Genomic DNA, 20,526 nt, shown 5'->3' on the forward strand with positions numbered 1-20,526 from the left:
GAGTCAAGCTTTTTTCATTTGGCTACTTACTATTGTCGATGTAAGTACTCGTCTTGTGATATTACTATCTTTGGTGTGTGATTTAGAACCCACTTTGTCATAAGCACTTATTAGATTCTTTCCAATATTTATTTCATTTGAATTATCCATTGTTCTTAGCCCAGGAATCTTCACGATAGGCCTAAATTTCAAATTCCTCATCATTTCAACAAATAATTGGCATTGACCTGTAATATTTAATTCTTCAAAAAATAATCTCCACATACGATTAACTTTTATTTGACAAGTATGCTTGCTAATCTTGTCAGGCATTGATTTCAAAATGTTAGTATCAATATCAATCAAATATTTTGGTCTTCTAAAATGAATTCTAGAAGGTGTTATAATCTCTTCCATTCCCTCAATATTTTGAACATCAACATAAGGTCGAGCGTATTCTGTACCTTGAACTGAAGATGATGTGCCTTGACAATAAGATGCAAAACATGGAATATCACCTACTTGATGTGTTGATGTTATGCCTTCAACATGACACGATGGAGTGTGTATATCGTTGGATCTACAAATTAGTGTCTCTTCAACATGAGAGGATGATATGACTTCAACATTGGAAGACGGTGTAGCAGACAATATGACTCCAACATTGGAAGATGGTGTAGTGAACAATATGACTCCAGCACTGGCAGATGGTGTAGTAGACAATATGACTCCAATATTGGAAGATGGTGTAGCAGACAATATGAATCCAACATTGAAAGATGGTGTAGCTTCACAATTCAATTGTCTTCTTGAGCATAACAATCTCATTCGTTCTCTTTGTCTTTCCAATTCTTCCTCTTTGTTTCTTTGTACTAATGGTTCTTGATCCTCTTCGAAAGTCAATTCTTCATTATTGCTTTGCAATTTTATTTGCTCATGTAGTAATTTCATTTTATCTCTTTTAATTGCCAAATCTCTCTCTCTCTCTATCTTCATTTGTTTGAGTTTTTGGTTTCTTCCTTGGCATGATGATGATTTCTACATGTCAAATTATTCAAACATCTAAATTACTTAAAATGTGTAAATTACAAATTATTCAAATACATATAAAAATTATAATTATTTGAATGAATACACAATATATATCAAATGACTTGTCAAATTTTTAACCATTTCAAAATAACATTTCATTCAAACATACAAATTTCAATGAATTCACTATATATTAAACAACATGTCAAATTATAATCAAATTTGTATCTATTTATCAACAAAAAATATTTAAAATAGATTGCACTAACCTTTTCTATACAAGAAATATTTAAAAAGTCTTCAAATCATGTATCCAATGATTGAATTTGGTGTTTGCAAGCTTCCAAAAGTGTTGAAATAGTGTTTGCTATGTTGAAACCCATGATTTCTATTGGAATAATAGAGTACATAACAGACCAAAAGCAGAGAATGGATGAAATGGGCCACAAAGTTTTTTTTTGTCCATTTTTAGGTGATTTCACATAGTGTGTATGCACTATAGCTCATACGCACTATAGTGCATATGCACTATGTGGAAACACATCACTCTCAATCTTCCCTACTCTCTATCCTCCCTACTCTCTCTCTCATCCCCTACCCTCCCTCTCTTCCTACTCTCTCTCCCCTCTCCCATCCCTTACACACTCTCTCCCCCCCCTCTCCCATCCTTTACTCTCTCTCTCTCTTGCTCTCCCTCTCCCACCACCTACTCTCTCTACCTCTCTCACCCTCTCTTCTCTCCCATCCCCTACTCTTTAGATCTCTCACACACTCTCTTATACCCCCACTCTCTTCTCTCTAATCCCCTACTCTCTACATCTATCACACACACTCCCATCGCCCCATATCTTTCCCTCTCCCTCTTCTATCACCTACTCTCTCTCTCTCTCTCTCTCTCTCTCTCTCTCTCTCATTCTCTCTCTCCCTCTCTCTCTCTCTCTCCCATCCCCTACTCTCTCTCAAACTCTTCCATCCCCTAATATCACTCTCTCTCTCACATCTCGTACGAGCTCTCTCTGCCACCACCTACTCACTCTCACATTCTCTCTCCCGTCCCCTACTCTATCTCTCTTACACACACACACTCCCATCCCCCCCCTCTCCCTCTCCCACTCCCTCTCCCATCGCCTACTTTCTCTCCCCCATCCCCTAATCTCTCTCTCCTCTCCCATCCCCTACTCTCACACTCTCATACTTTCTCCCATCCCCTACTTTGTCTTACACACATTCCCATTCCCCCTCTCTCTCTTTCTCTCCCACCACCTACTTTCTCTCCCCCATCGCCATATTCTCTCTCTTTGCCACCCCTTACTCTCTCCCATCCCCTGCTCTCTCTCTTTCATAGAGACAAACACTCTTATTCCCCCACTCTCTTCTCTCCCATCCCCCTATCTCTCTCCCTCTCCCTCTCCTACTCTCTCTCTCTCTCTCTCTCTCTCTCTCTCTCTCTCTCTCCCTCTATGCTCTCTCTCTCTCTCTCCCATCCTGTATGAGCTCTCTCTGCCACCACCTACTCACTCTCACACTCTCTCCCATACCCTACTCTATCTCTCTTACACACACACACTCCCATTCCCTCCCCCCTCTCTCTCCCTCTCCCACTCCCTCTCCCACCACCTATTTTCTCTTCCCCATGCCCTACTCTCTCTCCTCTCCCATCCCCTACTCTCTCACACTCTCTCCCATCCCCCCCCTCTCTCTCCCTCTCCCACTGCCTACTTTCTCTCCCCCATCGCCATACTCTCTCTCTCTCTCTACCACCCCCTTCTCTCTCACAGTCTCACACTCTCTCACAACCCCTACTCTCTCTCACACTCTCTCTCCCATCCCCTACTCTCTCTCTTTCATAGACACACACACTCTTATCCCCTCACTCTTCTTCTCTCCCATCCCCTACTCTCTACATATGTCACACACACTCCCATCTCCCTATCTCTCTCCCTCTCCCTCTCCCACTCCCTCTCCTACTGCCTACTATATCTCTCTCTCAAGTTCTCTCTCTTCCTCTCTACTCTCTCTCTCTCTCTCTCCCATCCCTTACTCTCACTCTCTCTCCCCCATCCCCTACTCTCTCTCACACTCTCCCATTCCCTAATCTTACTCTCTCTCTCATCCCATACGAGCTCTCTCTACCACCATCTACTCTCTCTCACACTCTCACACTCTCTCTCCCATCCCCTACTCTATCTCTCTTACACACACACACACTCCCATCCCCGACTCTTTCTCTCCTCTCCCATCGCCTACTCTCTAGATTTGTCACACACACTCCCATCCCCCCTCTCTCTCTCCCTCTCCCACTCCCTCTTCCACTACCTACATTATCTCTCTCTCTCAAGTACTCTCTCTCCCTCTCTACTTTCTCTCTCCCATCCCCTACTCTCACTTTCTCTCTTCCATCCCCTACTCTCTCTCACACTCTCTCTCTCACCCCCATCCTGTACGAGCTCTCTCTACCACCTCCTACTCTCTCTCAAACTCTCAAACTCTCTCCCATCCCCTACTTTATCTCTCTTATAAATAAATACACATTCCCATTCCCTCGCTCCTTGCCTCTCTCTCATAGTCCCTCTCTCACTGCCTACTCTGTCCCATCCCCTACTCTATCTCTCTTACACACTTCCATTCCACCTCTCTCTCCCTCCCACTCCCTCTCCCACTACCTACTATCTCTCTCTCTCTCTCTCTCTCTCTCTCTCTCACTCTCACTCTCACTCTCTCCCTCTCTCTCCCATCCCTCTACCATTTCCTACTCTCTCTATCTATCTCTCCTCTCTCTCATTTCCTACTCTCTCTCTTTCACACACACACACACACCCATCCCCTACTTTTTCTATCAGTCCCTCTCCCTCTCCAACTCTCTCTCTCTCTCTCTCTCTCTCTCTCTCCCATCGCCTACTCTCTCTTTATTCCCTACTCTCTCTCTCTCTCTCGAGCTACTCTGTCTTCCCCCTCTCCCATTCCATACTCTCTCTCTTTCACACACATGCACTCCCATCTGCCTCTCTCTTGTTCTTCCTATCCCACTTTGTCTCCCACTGCCTACTCTCTCTATCTCTTTGTCTCTCTCTCTCACACACATAGCCCTTCCCCTGCCCCCCCCAACACTTAGCTCTATTTTTGTCTTGGTTTGCAATTTAGGCCTCAATAGTGTGTGCACCCTATAGCATGCACACACTACTGAGAATTCAATGCTTCCAATAGCGCTTGCGCGCTATAGGGCGCACACACTATTGAAAGCTTTGCATTAAACCCAAGCCCAAGGCTTGGTTTTTCCTTGGAGATCCAACCCAAAGGTTTGGAGTTTATAAATAGGTATGAGACGTGTTTTCCAGCAAACATACCAAAAATGATTGATTTTTCTTGTGTGCTCCTCTTCAAGATTCCTCATGGTTGGGTATCGATAAGATTAGGTTACATAACATTATAGGTCTCTATGTTAGCTATCTAACCATATAATTTATTTTTAATTTGAACTATTTCAAGCCTTTCATCTATAATTTCTTTTGAATGTATGTTCATTTTTTGTCAAAAACCACCATGTACTAATTGGGCTATAGATTTTAGTTCGTTCATCAAATTATGCAACAACTTAGTTTTTAAGAAACTAGACTCCATTCTACACACTTTAAAAAAAAGTTTTGATTTTAAATTAGTTTTCAATTATTTCTAGGGGGAGCACACAAATATTTCATGTTTTTGGGATGTGTCTAGTTAAAAAATTCATTAAAATAAAAATACACATTATAAAATTACCCAAAAAATCTGAGATAAACTACATAGTGTTAAGTAATTTTTGACTGGAGCAATTAAAGAATTTCTAAAAAAAAGTTAAAATTTTAGGTGGGCCACACTTTGTATTGTGTTATGTTTTTTTGGAATAAACAGTACCAATTTTTGTGGCCCCCTTTTTTGAGGACCTAAAACTAAACCATTTTGAAAAAAAATTAGTAGTTTATAAACTAGATTCAAAGGACTATGACTTTTATTTTTGCCATATCTTAAAATTTTAAGCATAACTATCTTCAAATTCTTGTTGAAGTTCAAAATTTGCAGATTTCAAAAAAAAGGTGTCCACTTATACCCCCCTTTTGGCACCACAACTTGGTGCACTTACCCACTTACTTGGTTGGATGTGTCCCATTGCAAGAAACTCCTTGATGGTCCTCTCAATCTCGTCCTTGAGTCTTTTTGTGTGCCAGTATGGTGTGATCATGATAGGCTTAGCATCTTCCTCCAGCTTGATAATGTGCTCAATGCCTCTGTCTGGTGGCCTACCTGGTGGAATCTTGTTGAATACCTTCCCATACTTGATTCTCAATTTTTGAATATCCGGATGATATTCAGTCTGATGCTGCTCCTCCTAGGTAGGCATCAATGTGCATATTGCCACCCACTCTATATCATCATGCCTGGTTAATCTCTCCATCTTCCTAAATGAGATAGTCCTAACATCACCATTATGGATAGCCTTTAGCACATGAGTCCTACCATCCACCTCGAATTGTATCTCCATATCCTTAAGTCTTAGGCTAACCTCCTCCAAAGAATGTAGCCATTGCATCCCAAGTACTATGTCCATGTCACCCATGTTGACCACATGATCGTCCACCTTGAACTCATAGTTGTTCAGGTGAAAAGGTAGATCTCACAACATCTTTTCATAATGAAGAGTATATCCATCACCTACCTTGACTCTCAATCCCTTGAACTCCTCAGGAATGATTCCATGCCTCTCCACAAATTGTGCATCAATGAAATTATGCATGGCACCTCTATCCAACCGAGTAATAACCTTTTGTCTAGCCAAGACTTCTCGAAGTCTGAAAGATCCCTCTCTCTTAATACTAGACAGACGTGCCTCCTATAAATGTAGCTCTAGAGCTTCTTTTTTCTCAGCACTATCTACCTCCTATTCATCCTCTACCTCATCAGGATCCTTATCATGGTGCTCTGAGCTATCTAAATCCAAACCCTCACAATAAGCCCACATCACCCAGTCAGCCTTCCCCTTAAGCCTCATAGGATAGTCATGACCAAACTCATAGGGACCTTTGCAAAAGAAGCATAAATTCTTCTTACACAGGTCATTAAGTGTCTCCTTATCCAAAGGTGTAGCTGACTTTCCCTTTGACTCACTAACCTTCTCTTTACCCTTGCTAAATCCCTCTCTATTATCTCTAAATGATTAAGAACCCTTCAAACTTAACTGGTTTGTCAGAGCTACAAGTTTCATATTGTAGGCTTTCTTCATGGCTTCTTGTAATGTAGAAGGATCAAATGCCTTTATCCACCCCTTGAGTGGTTTAGTCAATCCCTCTATGAATAAAATGACTAGCCTCCATTCTGAAATGTCAGGCATCATCACTGCAAACTTTTGGAAGTCATTGATAAATTGTTCTAAGCCTCCTAACTATCTCAACTAGACTAACTCTTGGAAATAAACTTCAGGATCCTTTTTATCAAACCTTTCTATTAATCTATCCATGAACTCCTGATAAGTGGTTACCTAATTATGTTGCAATGTGATCATGCCATGTGTCCACCAATCATGAGCTACCCCATCTAAGTGTAAAGTGGCTTACTTGAGTGCTTCAAATTCTATCACAGTCTTCAAAGATAAGAAAGTATCCACCTTATGAATCCAAGCACAAGCAGTCATTTTCCCACTACCATCAAATGTGGGTAATGCCAACTTTTTGGTGACCTATTGCAACTCACTGTGTTTATTTGCCTACTTTTGCCTAGTAGCTCTGTAGTTTAGGTACCTGTCAAATGTCCATCCATCTTGTACATATGCTATAAATGAATGCTACTCATTCCTTGCATGTCAGAGTTCATCTATAATATCTATTACCATAGCATCAGGTCTGAGTGCTAGAGTTTATTCCCTGAATGTAGGACGTGTGGGTCTATCAGGTGTCCCAGATTGAGTCCTATGTTGTGATCCTGCTATGCTCCTGTCATCTTGGTTATTATTATGATTATTTCTCCTATCAATCAAATGTTGCATCATAGCCATCATTGTCTATGTACTTGCCTCTATTGACTATAGAATCCTATCCTAATGTTGTAAAGCCTCATCATCTCTCATAATTTTGGGTGGGCTTCGAGAATGTCTATCAGTCATGTTCTCAGTTGTGCTGGTTCCCTATGTGAATAGAGCCCTTTTGTTTTTGCTTTTGAAAACTAAATCAAATGGTGGCTACATAAACCCTATTAGGCTATCAAGAAACCGCTCTAATACCACTGTAGTAACCCCAACAAGTTATAACTTCTTCAAACGCCAAAAAATCTTTATACTTTAGTTGTTTAACATTTCATCAAACACTTTGCAAGCAAGCTCTGATACCACTATAATATTCCCTCAAGGAACTAATGTTCAAATGCAATTATGTTGGTATTATTAGTGAAAATACATGGAAATGAGATGTAAGAATGATGCCAAAAAAATTTTGATTCTAAATTATTACAGAAATTTTTTATATTGATGAAGTACAACGATAATAGTGATGCCTGAGAATGGGAATGAATCAAGCATAGATACTATAGCGCAGCATCCTACATGCGTACTATAGAAATAAAAATTTATTCTCCAATTCAAGAACCAAATAGAACTCCTAAATTGAAGCTCTCCCAAATACCAAATTCAATGGATATTTCACCACCTCAAATGGTTGCAACACTAAAGAGTTGACATTCTCCAGTGGCTGGCTGGTTGAAATCAAAAACCTTAGTTTCTTCTCCCAACTTGATATCAAATGCAATTCACAAAATTAGATGATAAATAATGAAGCTCTCACCCCTTTTTATACTTTTCCTTGACCCTTGTAGAAGGAAATAAAATATTTAATAATTGCATTCTCTAGAAGTTTTTGCCTTCCCATAATTAATGCACTTGCTAGAAGCTTCTCTCTTACAATACAATAATTAAATAAAATATTTAATAATTGCATTTCCTAGAAGTTTCCCCCTCCCAATAATTAATGCACTTCCTAGAAGCTTCTCCCTCACAATAGAATAATTAATTGTGCTTCTAGAAAATTAAATTACTAGAAGCTTCCCCCTTCCAATAATTAATGCATTCTCCAATTAAATTAATTAAATATGAAGTCACTCTCTCTCTCTCTCTCTCTATTTTTTTTTGACTTTTGAATTTATTAGAAATTAATTTAATCAATTTCTCCTTATTTCTCCACTTAGCCTTCAGAGAATGTAAATGCTAAGAACTCTACTGATATGCTAAAAAGATGGGGACATTACAAGTATTGATGTTCCTATAAACTCCTTTAAATCAATATCTTCTATTTAATGATAAATAAATATATTGAACTTCATTAAGATCAAAATGGTTTGGATAACTTACCAAGTTGTATGTTTCTAAAGAGGAAATTGTGTTAACAATTTTGAAGTTTTATGATAGATTTTTAGAGCTATGTTTGACTTTATTAATTAAAGATTTCTTGAACTAATTCATGATTACAAATATATATATTGATATATTGTGATGGTTTAGTTGGGAATGGGGAGTTCATTGGAAACTATATGTCGGAAAGCATATGGAGTAGGGGAATATGACAGCATGGGATTTTATCTACAAAAATCATGGATTCTACTCTTCCTAGTTGGTGTTCTTGTTTTTCCAATGTTCATATTCGCCACACCTATCCTCAAGATAATAGGCCAACTTGATGATGTAGCAGAACTAGGTGGAACAATGGAAAATTGGCTCATCCCTTAGCATTTTACATATGTGCTTTTGTTTCCCATGATGAGATTTTTGTAGTGCCAACTAAAAAATGCCATAATTACATGGTTTTGTTTGGGGGCTTTGATAGCAAATGCTCTAATCTCATGGGTTGTAGTGTTCAAGCTAAAAATGGGCTTGTTTGGATTAGCCATGGCCTTGAATGTGGCTTGGTATATTACTTGTGGTTACTATCCCCTTTCATGGCATGGGTTTTCATGTCAAGCATTTTCTGACATGTGGCCCTACTTCAAACTTTCTGCAACCTCTGGAGTAATGCTATGGTAAGTTATAATTGAATACTTAAGACTTCATAGTACACATATTTTAAGTATATATTCTAGATTAGTATACCCTTTTTCATACCAATCTCTCACTGTACAATGGTTTTTTAAATCAAAAACTATTTTTATAACTATTATGCTTCTTAAATTTTTGTAGCTTGGAGTTCTGGTACTACAGGATATTGGTTCTACTCACTGGCAATTTGAAAGACCCTGAAATTGCCATAGATGCTTTATCTATAAGGTATGCAATACGTCTCAAACTGATGGTGGTTTGAAGCTTATTTAATAAATCTAGTGGATTATTTGATGAAATTTTTTATTTATCGCATGCAATACTAGTACTTTTGAATGTAAATTTAAAAAAATAGGAAAAATTAAACTGTCAGGTAAACCAATTTATTTCTAATATAAAATTATTTTATAAATGAATCATTTATAAAAACAAATGGTTTTATGAGGTCTTATGAGTTGTGTGAGGATATGTGTGTGTGTGTGTGTGGAGGTAAAATTGAAAGTATTTCATTTGTTCAATTTTAGCAACAATCTGAATGCTTGGGAATCAATGATCCATCTTGGTTTATTCATTGCAATAGGGTATGGATTATGTGTATTTTATTTTTTCTCTTTATTTTTTTAGTATTAATCCACATCTATCTAAGAATTTGATGAGTGTCATAATGTTGAAGTGAATGGTATAGGGTGAGGATTGCAAATGAACTTGGTTTAGGAAGTGCAAGAGGGGCCAAGTTTGCTGCAATTGTTGTAAAAGATTGTTTTCAATCATTTTTTTTCCATTGATGTCAAACCTGTTATTTGTAGGGATGATATCTGCTTATAAGATTCATTCACTATCACTTAGTTGTTTGATGAAGAGGATTTGATCAACAAGATGTAACAAGAGCACCTAAAGGAAAGGTTGAGTTATGATATTGTAATGAAGTGCAAGGATCAGTTAAGACAATGGTTAGGTAATGTCTTGATGACATACTCAAAGATATATAGGTTGGTCACACTTAGATAAATTGGAGGAAGAAGTTGTAACAAGGTTGATTGCAAAGCTTTAACTAAGATCATTAGTGGGTGCCGAGCAAGTTAGTTGAAGCTAAGAAAATCCTTAGTAGAAGCTGAGTAACAAATATTTCCAGTGTGTGCCAAGTGATCTTCAAGTGCCAAGTAAAGATTAGGTGCCGAGCAACAAATTTTTTTCAGTTGGTGTCAAGTGATCTTCAGGTGCCAAGCATCAAGGAAAACATAGTTGATGCCGAGTAGCACAATATGTGTTGAGCACCAGTATTTCAATAGTGCTGAGCTACTGCATTATTTCAAATGATGAAGATTTGCCAAATCTAGGCTGACATAGTGGTTGCATTGAATTTTGTGAATAATTTAGAATATAAGGATGATGAGTTGTTGGCACAAAATCTTATGTAAACTATTTTTGGGAAAATTCTAAAGGATTATTCAAGAAGTTTCTAGAGGAAATAGAATATGGGTTAGATACAATGAATCCTACATAATCCATGTGAATTGAAATTGAAAAAAGAAAGAATCAAGAAGGAAAAGGAACTCCAGGAGTTTTATTTAAGAAGTCATAGACCAAGAAGCAAAGAGCTACTAATACTATTGCTACAGAAGTGCCAAAATCTGTGAAGTGATTGAAAGGGTGTCAAGAAGGAGACATCTAGGAGAAGGAAGAGCACAAAGGTTTTGCTTCTATGAGTGGTCATGAAGAGATGATTGCATTGGTACATTAATTATGAAGACTCAAGGAGACAAAGCTTGAAAGAGAGGGCAAGCTATTAAGAGTTTCAGAGATTAAAGGCTAGGCAAGGGTATGAGTTAAGAAGTGATATAAGATCTACAACGTAAGTTGTATGTTTTAGTCAGGTCAAGGTTTTCTAATACTCTATAGCAATTTTATTAGATTAGAAAATCTTATGGACTTAGGTTGGCCTAATAGCTAGTTGTAAATCCTTTAACAAGGTGGCATTCCAAGTGAATGTTCTAAAGTCCTCTAACCAGGCCCACTTCTAATAGGGTGGTTAAATCTTCTAACAAGGTCACACCTAATAGTGTGTTGTAAGCCTTTAATAGTGTAGGCCTTTCATAGGGCATCACTTCAGAAGGGTGAAAATTGAGTAGCATGTTACAAGTGATTTTTCCCAAATTGGGTTTTCATGTAAATCATTATGTCATGTGTTGAATTCTTGTGTGTTATACTTGCATTTTGATTTATAGTAACTTTCAGACTAGATAAGTTATAGCTTGGATGAATAAATGGTTGAATTAGTTCATTATATTTGAAGGAAAGTTTGAATTGGACAACTGGACCTTGAAAACTGATTCACACCACCTCCCCCTCTCTTAGTTATTTTAAAGAAATTCTAACAATTGGTATCAGAGCCTTCTCCTAACTTAGTTTCAAGGTACTAGAAACAGGAAGATCAAGATGTCTAAGAGAGAAGTTCCCAAGCTCAACAAAGAGAACTTTTCTGCATGGCAGAGTTTGATGAAATTGCACTTTGGATCAATAGGTGACTATGAAAAAACCTCAATTGGAACAAAGCATGTAACTCTAGTAGGACCCCTTACTGCAAATGACTTAAAAAAAAAGGAGAATAACCAAGCAATTTTGGAGATTGCATCTACACTTAGCTATGCTGAATATGATGACATTAAGGACTATAACACTACATTCAAAATGTGGAAAACCTTGTCAAATATCTATGGAGGTGATCAGAATGTCCAAAGAGCAAAGAGAGAAAGCTTAAGAGGGAATTTTGATGACATGAAGATGGAGGAAGGTGAAAATGCTGCTTAGTATGCTGCAAGAATAAAAGAAGTGGTGAGTGCAATAAGAAGTCTAGGTGGAAAACTAAAAGAAGAAACATCCATCAGCAAATACCCAATAACTTTTCTCCCTATCTATGCTATAAGAGTTTTAGTTGTCCAAGAGCTGAGGCATGTACAAGGGAACACACTAACCTTTGAAGGAATAGTTGGAAGACTTACTACATTTGAGCTATCCAATTTTGACAACTACAGACCTAAGAAACTTGAATCTTCTTTCAAGCTCAAGATGAAAATAAAAGATTTTGAGGAGGATACATTAAGAAGGAGAAGAAGAAAAGGAAAACAGGTATCTAGTGATAGTAGCACAAATAAGGAAGATGTGGAATAGTTAGAGGCACTACTAGCCTAGAGATTCCATAGAGGTAAAGGCAAATTCAAAGGTAAGCTCTCTATCATATGTTTCAATTGTAATGAAGTAGGTCATATAGCTACAAGATGACCATAGAAGAAAAACTCTAAAGAAGGAAGCAAGTTTAGGAACAAAAGAGAAGATGACAACAAAGACTACAAGGAGAAAGGGAAGAGATGCTACATTGTTGAAGAAGACTCTGATGAAAATGATGACGAAGTAGTCTATGTAGCCATGAAGGATGAATTAGACAAAGATGAAGATGAAGCAACATCATTGGTTACCTGTGTGAACAAGAATGACAAGTGGATCATAGATGGTGGATGCTCACATCACATGATAAGAGATAAAAGTAAATTCATTGCCTTTACTCAATATGATGGAAATAGTGTTAGATTTGGTAATGATGCTCCATGTCAAATCAAAGGAAAAGGATCTATCAAACTTATAGAGAAAATTTCATGTAATAATGCATACTATGTTGAAGGATTGAATTACAACTTGTTGAGTGTATCACAATTAGGCAATGTAGGAGGCAAAGTGGAATTTGGAAACAAAACTGCCAAGATCTATGACACTGATGGAAATATGATAGGAAAAGGTGAAAAAAATAGAAGTAATTTGTTTTACCTAGATATGGAAGAGCCAACATGTCTTGTTGTTAGATTTGATGATGTGTGGTTATGGCATAAAAGGATGTGTCACGTTAACTTTGATAATTCGATTAGTATCAACAAGAAAAAGAAAGTTAAAGGATTGCCCAAGTTGAAGAAACCTAAAACCACAATGTGCAAGCAATGTCAACTATGGAAAATGAATAAGTATAGTTTCAAAAGAAAAACATAAACTTCCAATGAAGTACTAGAGTTAGTTCATGCATACCTATGTGGCCGAATAGAAGTGCAAGGCTACCTAGCAGACAAATACATAATGTTATTTGTAGATGATTATTTAAAGAAAAAATTTGATGCATTCCAAATGTTCAAGTGGTATTTGGGTAGAGTTGAGAAGGAAATAGGAAAGAACCTAAAATGCCTAAGGTCAGACAGAAGAGGCGAGTTCACATCAAGAGAGTTTGAAACATTCTGCAATGATAAAGGTATCAAAAGGAAAACATCAGCACCACGAACTCCACCACAGAATGGTATTGCTAAAAGGAGAAATAGGTCAATGATTGACTACAAAAGAACCTTGATGATGGAGAAAAATGTTGCATTAAAACACTAGAGAGAAGCTGTAAGTACTGCAGTCTACACATTGAATAGAGTTCAAATCAAGAAAGGTACAAATGCAACACCCTTTGAATTGTGGTATGGTCATTCACCTATTGTTAAACATTTCAAAGTGTTTGGTTGTAAATGCTATATTCTAAAAGACACTATAAATGGAAAGTTTGATGCAAAAAGTGTTGAAGGCATATTTATTGGATACTTCACTAGAATTAAGGCATATAAATGTTTGAATACTAACACTAACAAAGTTGTGGAGAGTGAAAATGTAAATTTTGATGAGCATGCAGAAGTTTAGATTGACGAATCAAGGCAAGAAGAGGATTATAGATCCTTTGTGTACTTCTATGAAGGACTGACAATTGAAGACAATGCTACAAATCAAGTTGGGAATCGGCAACAAACTTTAGTATCTGCCCAGTCTCAACTAGTGAATGTTGAGTTACATTCAGAAATTGAGCTACAGAATGTGGAACATGCACACTCTAATTCTGAAAACAATATGAAAGAAAGAAATGATGAAATGCCAGATGAAGATGAATGAAATGACTCTAAAGCTGAAGGATCAAACATGGAAAGAAGGACTGAACCTAGATTAGCCAAGTATGTATGAAGACATCATCCTACAGATCAAATCATTGGTGATGAGGATGCTAGACCAATGACAAGGAATAGAATCAAGAATGAATCATGTCTACTAAGCAATGTTGAACCCAAAATAGTCAAAGATGCATTGCAAGATGATGACTGGTATAAGGCCATGAAAGAAGAGATAGATTAGATTGAGAAGAACAAAACTTGGTCTCTAGTTTCCAGACTAGCTGATAAGAATGTGATTGGTACCAAATGGGTGTTTAGAAACAAACTTGATGAGAATGGTGAAATAACAAGAAACAAAGCCAGATTAGTTTGCAAAGGCTATGCACAAAAAGAAGTATTGGATTATGGAGAGACATTTTCCCCTATTGCAAGAATGGAAGGAGAAAGAACATTACTTGCATATGCTACATATAAAGGTTTCAAAGTCTACCAGATGGATGTGAAGCTAGCTTTTCTGAATGGTATACTAGAAGAGGAAGTCTACATAGAACAACCAGAGGGATTTTTTGATGAAAAGAACAAGGACATGGTCTGAAAGCTACATAAAGCACTATATGGATTGAAGCAAGCACCTAGAGCATGGTATGAAAGGTTGCACAAATATCTTGTGAAGATAGGATTTCAAAGAATAGATGACAATAGCAACCTGTACATCAAAGTTAAGGAAGGTAAAGACATTTTGATTTTAGAAATCTTTGTTGATGACATAATATTTGGAGGAAAGGATGTTTTATGCAAAGATTTTTTTGATCAAATGAAGCATGAGTTTGAGATGTCAATGTTTGGAAAAATCAAATTCTTTGTTGGATTACAAGTACATTAGTTGAAGCATGGCATATTTGTTATCCAATCTAGATACATCAAGGAAGTACTCAAAACATTTGGGCTACAAGACTCAAAACTAGTTAGCACACCAATGGCAACAGGTCATAAACTATAAAATAATGATGAATTTGCTGAAGTAAATCAAACATTATACAAGTCAATGATTGGAAAATTACAATATGTTGTACATAGTAGACCAAAAATTGCATTAGCTGTTGGAATAGTAGCAAGATTTTTTGCCAATCCAAGAGAAAATCATTTAATGGCAGTGAAGAGAATACTGACATACCTAAAAAAAACTGATGACTTTGGTTTATACTAAAAGAACTAAAAGCTTACACTGGTGCAGATTGGGGAGGTAACATTGATGATAGAAAAAGCACTATTGGAGGAGCACTTTTCTTAGGAAAGAGGTTAATCACATGGACGAGCAAAAATCAAAGTTGCACCACACAATCTGCTGCTGAAGTTGAATATGTGGTAGATTTTATAAACTATACCAATATTGTGTGGATCAAACACTTCCTGCAATGTATGAAGGAAGAGGTAATTGAGCCTGTGACACTTTATTGTGATAATACAAGTGCTATCAATATATCAAAGAATCCAATAATGCATGCTAAAACTAAACACCTTGCAATCAAGTAACATTATGTAAGAGAACTAGTGGAAGACAAACAAGTGAAGATGGAATATGTCAGCTCAAAGGAACAGATTGTTGATATCTTCACAAAAGCACTACCTAAAGATGCTTTTGATTATCTTAGAGGGAAGTTAGGGGTGATAAACCTAGCTAAGGATAATTGAACCAAAAAGAAAGTATGCCCTACATCAAATAAGAAGAATGTTGAAGGTTTTACACATTGATGCAGAGGATGTTTACTTTGGGATCCATGCCTAAAGTAATAGAAATGCTAAAACTTCAAATTAGTCACAACAAAGGTGACAGAGGGAGACATTAATTGAACTTGTAAGAGCTACATCTACATATTAAGATTCTAATGTGTCTTTGGCATTCTTGTCAAAGAGGGAGAAGTGAACTAATGATCAACAACTATTGAAGATAAAGGATTGGAGAAATAGAGGGAGATTTTAGAGGTTGATCAGAACAATAGAAGAGGAATAATATAGAGGGAGAAAGATAAAGATAAAGGATACAAAATTAAAGAGGGAGAAGTATAATAAGACAATTAGAATAGTAGTGGGAGATGTGATGATACAATTTACTTTTTGACATTTGACTTACTATTCTAACTTAATAACCTTCTGGTGGAATAGTTTAGTCTGATGGTTGATCAGTTTGGTTTGTCATCAATGCCAAAGAGGTAGATTGTTGAAAATTTGATTGAAAAGCTCATTGTTATTAAAGATAAAAGAGGGAGATTGTTGTAAAATATTATTTTCAATCATTATTTTTTCATTGATGTCAAACTTTCTATTTGTAGGGATGATATCTGCTTCTAAGATTCATGCACTATCACTTAGTTGATTGATGAAGAGGATTTGATCAGCAAGATTTAACAAGAGCTCCTAAAGGAAAGGTTGAGTTATGATATTGTAATGAAGTGCAAGGATCAATTAAGACAATGGTTAAGTAATGTATTGATGACATACTCAAAGATATAGAGGTTGGTCAGACTTAGATAAATTAGAGGAAGAAGTTGTAACAAGGTTGACTGCGAAGCTTTAACTAAGATCATTAGTGGGTGCTGAGAAAGTCAGTTGAAGCTGAGAAAATTCTTAGTAGAAGCTGAGTAACAGATATTTCTAGTGTGTGCCAAGTGATCTTCAAGTGCTGAGTAAAGATCAAATGTCAAGCAATAGAAAATTTTGAGTTGGTGCTGAGTGATCTTCAGGTGCCAAGCATCAAGGAAAACATAGTTGATGTCGAGTAGCATAGTATGTGTTGAGCACTAGTATTTCAATAGTGTCAAGCTACTGCATTATTTCAAATGATAAAGATTCACCAAATCTGGGTCAACATAGTGGTTGCATTAAATTTTGTGAACAAGTTGGAAGATAAGGATGATGAGTTGTTGGCACAAAATCTTATGTAAATCATTTTTGGAAAAATTCTAAGGGATTATTCAAGAATTTCTAGAGGAAATAGAATATGGGTTAGATACAATGAATCCTACCTAATCCATGCAAATTTAAATTGAAAAATGAAAGAATCAAGTGGGAAAGGGAACTCTAGGACTTCTATTTAAGAAGTCATAGACCAAGAAGCAAAGAGTTGTTGATACTATTTCTATAGAAGAGTCAAAATCTATGAAGTGATTGAAAAGGTGTCAAGAAGGAGACATCTAGGAGAAGGAAGAGCACAAAGGCTCTTCTTCTATGAGTGGTCATAAAGAGATGATTCCACTGGTACATTGACTATGAAGACTCAAGGAGACAAAGCTTGAAAGAGAGGGCAAGCTATTAAGAGTTGTAGAGATTGAAGGCCAGCCAAGGGTATGAGCTGAGAAGTGATCTAAGATCTACAAGATAAGTTGTATTTTGTAGTTAGGTCAAAGTTTTTGAATACTTTCTAGCAATTGTATTGGATCAAAAAATCCTACGGACTTAGGTTGGTCTAATGGCTAGTTGTAAATCCTTTAACAAGGTGGCATTCCAAGTGAATGTTTTAAAGTCCTCTAACTAGGTCCACTTCTAAAGGGTGGTTAAATCCTCTAACAAGGTCACACTTAATAGTGTGTTGTAAGCATTTAATAGGGCAAGCCTTTTATAGGGCATCATTTCAGAAGGGTAAAAATTGTGATAACCCTAGCTACGGCTAGTTGAACCAAAATGCAAATCTGCATCAAATAAGAAGAATGTTGAAGATTTTACACATTGATGCAGAGGATGTTTACTTTCGGATCCATGCCTAAAGTAATAAAAATGCTAAAACTTTAAATTAGTCACAAGAAAGGTGATAGAGGGAGACATTAATTGAACCTGTAAGAGCTACATCTACATATTAAGATGCTAATGTGTCTTTGGTATTGTTGTCAAAGAGGGAGAAGTGAACTACTGATCAACAACTATTGAAGATAAAAGATCAAAGAAATAGAGGGAGATTTTAGAGGTTGATCAGAACAACAGAAAAGGAATAATATAGAGGGAGAAAGATAAAGATAAAGGATACAATAGTAAAGAGGGAGAAGTGTAATAAGACAATTAGAATAGTTGTAGGAGATGTGATGATACAATTTACTTTTTGACATTTGACTTACTATTCTAACTTAATAACCTTCTGGTGGAATAGTTTAGTCTGATGGTTGATCAGTTTGGTTTTCCATCAATGCCAAAGAGGGAGATTGTTGAAAATCTGATTGAAAAGCTCATTGTTATTGAAGATCAAAGAGGGAGATTGTTGTAAAATATTGTTTTCAATCATTTTTGTATCATTGATGTCAAACTTGCTATTTGTAGGGATAATATCTGCTTCTAAGATTCATGCACTATCACTTAGTTGATTGATGAAGAGGATTTGATCAATAAGATGTAACAAGAGCACCTAAAGGAAAGGTTGAGTTATGATATTGTAATGAAGTGCAAGGATCAGTTAAGACAATGGTTAAGTAATGTATTGATGACATACTCAAAGATATAGAGGTTGGTCACACTTAGATAAATTGGAGGAAGAAGTTGTAACAAGGTTGACTACAAAGCTTTAACTAAGATCATTAGTGGGTGCCGAGAAACTCAATTGAAGCCAAGAAAATTCTTAGTAGAAGCTAAGTAATAGATATTTCTAGTGTGTGCCAAGTGATCTACAAGTGCTGAGTAAAGATCAAGTGTCGAAAAACAAATTTTTTTGAGTTGGTGCTGAGTGATCTTCAGGTGTTGAGCATCAAGGAAAACATAGTTGATGTCGTGTAGCATGGTATGTGTCAACCATCAGTGCATAGTATGTGCTGAGCACTAGTATTTCAATAGTGTCAAGCTACTGCATTATTTCAAATGATAAAGATTCACCAAATCTTGGTCAACATAGTGGTTGAATTAAATTTTGTGAACAAGTTGGAAGATAAGGATGATGAGTTGTTGGCGCAGAATCTTATGTAAATCTTTTTTGGGAAAATTCTAAAGGATTATTCAAAAAGTTTCTAGAGGAAATAGAATATGGGTTAGATATAATGAATCCTTCCTAATCCATGCAAATTTAAATTGAAAAATGAAAGAATCGAGTGGGAAAGGGAACTCTAGGACTTCTATTTAAGAAGTCATAGACCAAGAATCAAAGATCTGTTGATACTATTGCTACAGAAGTGTCAAAATCTATGAAGTGATTGAAAGGGTGTCAAGAAGGAGACATCTAGGAGAAGGAAGAGCACAAAGGCTCTACTTCTATGAGTGGTCATGAAGAGATGATTGCACTAGTACATTGACTATGAAGACTCAAGGAGATGAAGCTTGAAAGAGAGGGCAAGCTATTAAGAGTTGTAGAGATTGAAGGCTAGGAAAGGATATGAGCTAAGATGTGATCTAAGATCTACAAGATAAGTTGTATGTTGTAGTTAGGTCAAGGTTTTCTAATACTCTCTAGAAATTGTAGTAGATTAGAAAATCCTATGGACTTAGGTTGGCCTAATAGCTAGTTGTAAATCCTTTAACAAGGTGGCATTCCAAGTGAATTTTCTAAAGTCCTCTAACAAGGTCCACTTCTAACAGGGTGGTTAAATCCTCTAAAAAAGTCACACTTAATAGTGTGTTGTAAGCCTTTAACAAGCCAAGCCTTTCATAGGGTATCACTTCAGAAGGGTTAAAATTGAGTAGCATATTACTGGTGGTTTTTCCCAAATTGGGTTTCCACATAAATCAATATGTCATGTGTTGATTTCTTGTGTGTTATACTTGCATGTTGATTTATAATAACATGCTGATTAGATAAGTTATAGCTTGGATGAATAAATGGTTGAATTAGTTCACTATATTTAAAGGAAATTTTGAATTAGGAAACTAGACCTTGAATAACTTATTCACCCCCACCCCCCCCCCCCTCGTCCCCCCCCACTCTTAGTTATTCTAAAGAAATTCTAACAGATGATGAGACCTTAGCAACAATTAATAGCCTCATAAAAGTGTCAAAGGAATTTATGATATGGATACCCTCATTAATAATATTACTAATTCTCCATGAAGGAATCGTTACTTTGTTAAGACAATTAATAATATTGAGTGAATTTGCCTCCACCCAAATATTATTTTCATTTTCTTAGCATAAATAAGACCATGAAGAGAAACTGAGGCTTCAACAATGTGATTTTTTTGAGTTCCAATTGGTATAGCCATACTTCCCATATTATCTCCATTGGAATTTCTAATCACAATACCACACCCTACTTTACCTAGGTTTCCTTTCGAGGCCCCATCAAAGTTTATCTTAAACCAATTGTTAGGAGGACAATCTCATCTTGCATGTTCTCTAGGATTAGGTCAATGAACACCCATACTCATACTTTTCAAATTCCAATTATGAAGAACACTGGCTTCCTAGTCATTACAAGGTTGTTGTTCAGATCCCAAAGTTTTAATATTCTCTATCATAAGAATCTTTATCTTATGGAAGACTTCAGTCAGACTGGATTCCACATCTCTAAATATCCTATCATTATGCTCCTTCCAAATACCCCA

The 20,526-nt window shown here is 36.6% G+C and overlaps 1 pseudogene; it reads left to right on the top strand.

Moving 5' to 3' along the window:
• LOC149542107 (protein DETOXIFICATION 27-like) overlaps positions 1–9,843 on the top strand; it is a 57,372-nt pseudogene extending 47,529 nt beyond the window's left edge.
• Positions 9,844–20,526: the final 10,683 nt, after the last annotated feature.

The sequence above is a fragment of the Cupressus sempervirens genome, chromosome 8 (genome assembly GCF_028749045.1).
Source record: "Cupressus sempervirens isolate cs-2001-9-10 chromosome 8, ASM2874904v1, whole genome shotgun sequence".
Classification (NCBI taxonomy): domain Eukaryota; kingdom Viridiplantae; phylum Streptophyta; class Pinopsida; order Cupressales; family Cupressaceae; genus Cupressus; species Cupressus sempervirens.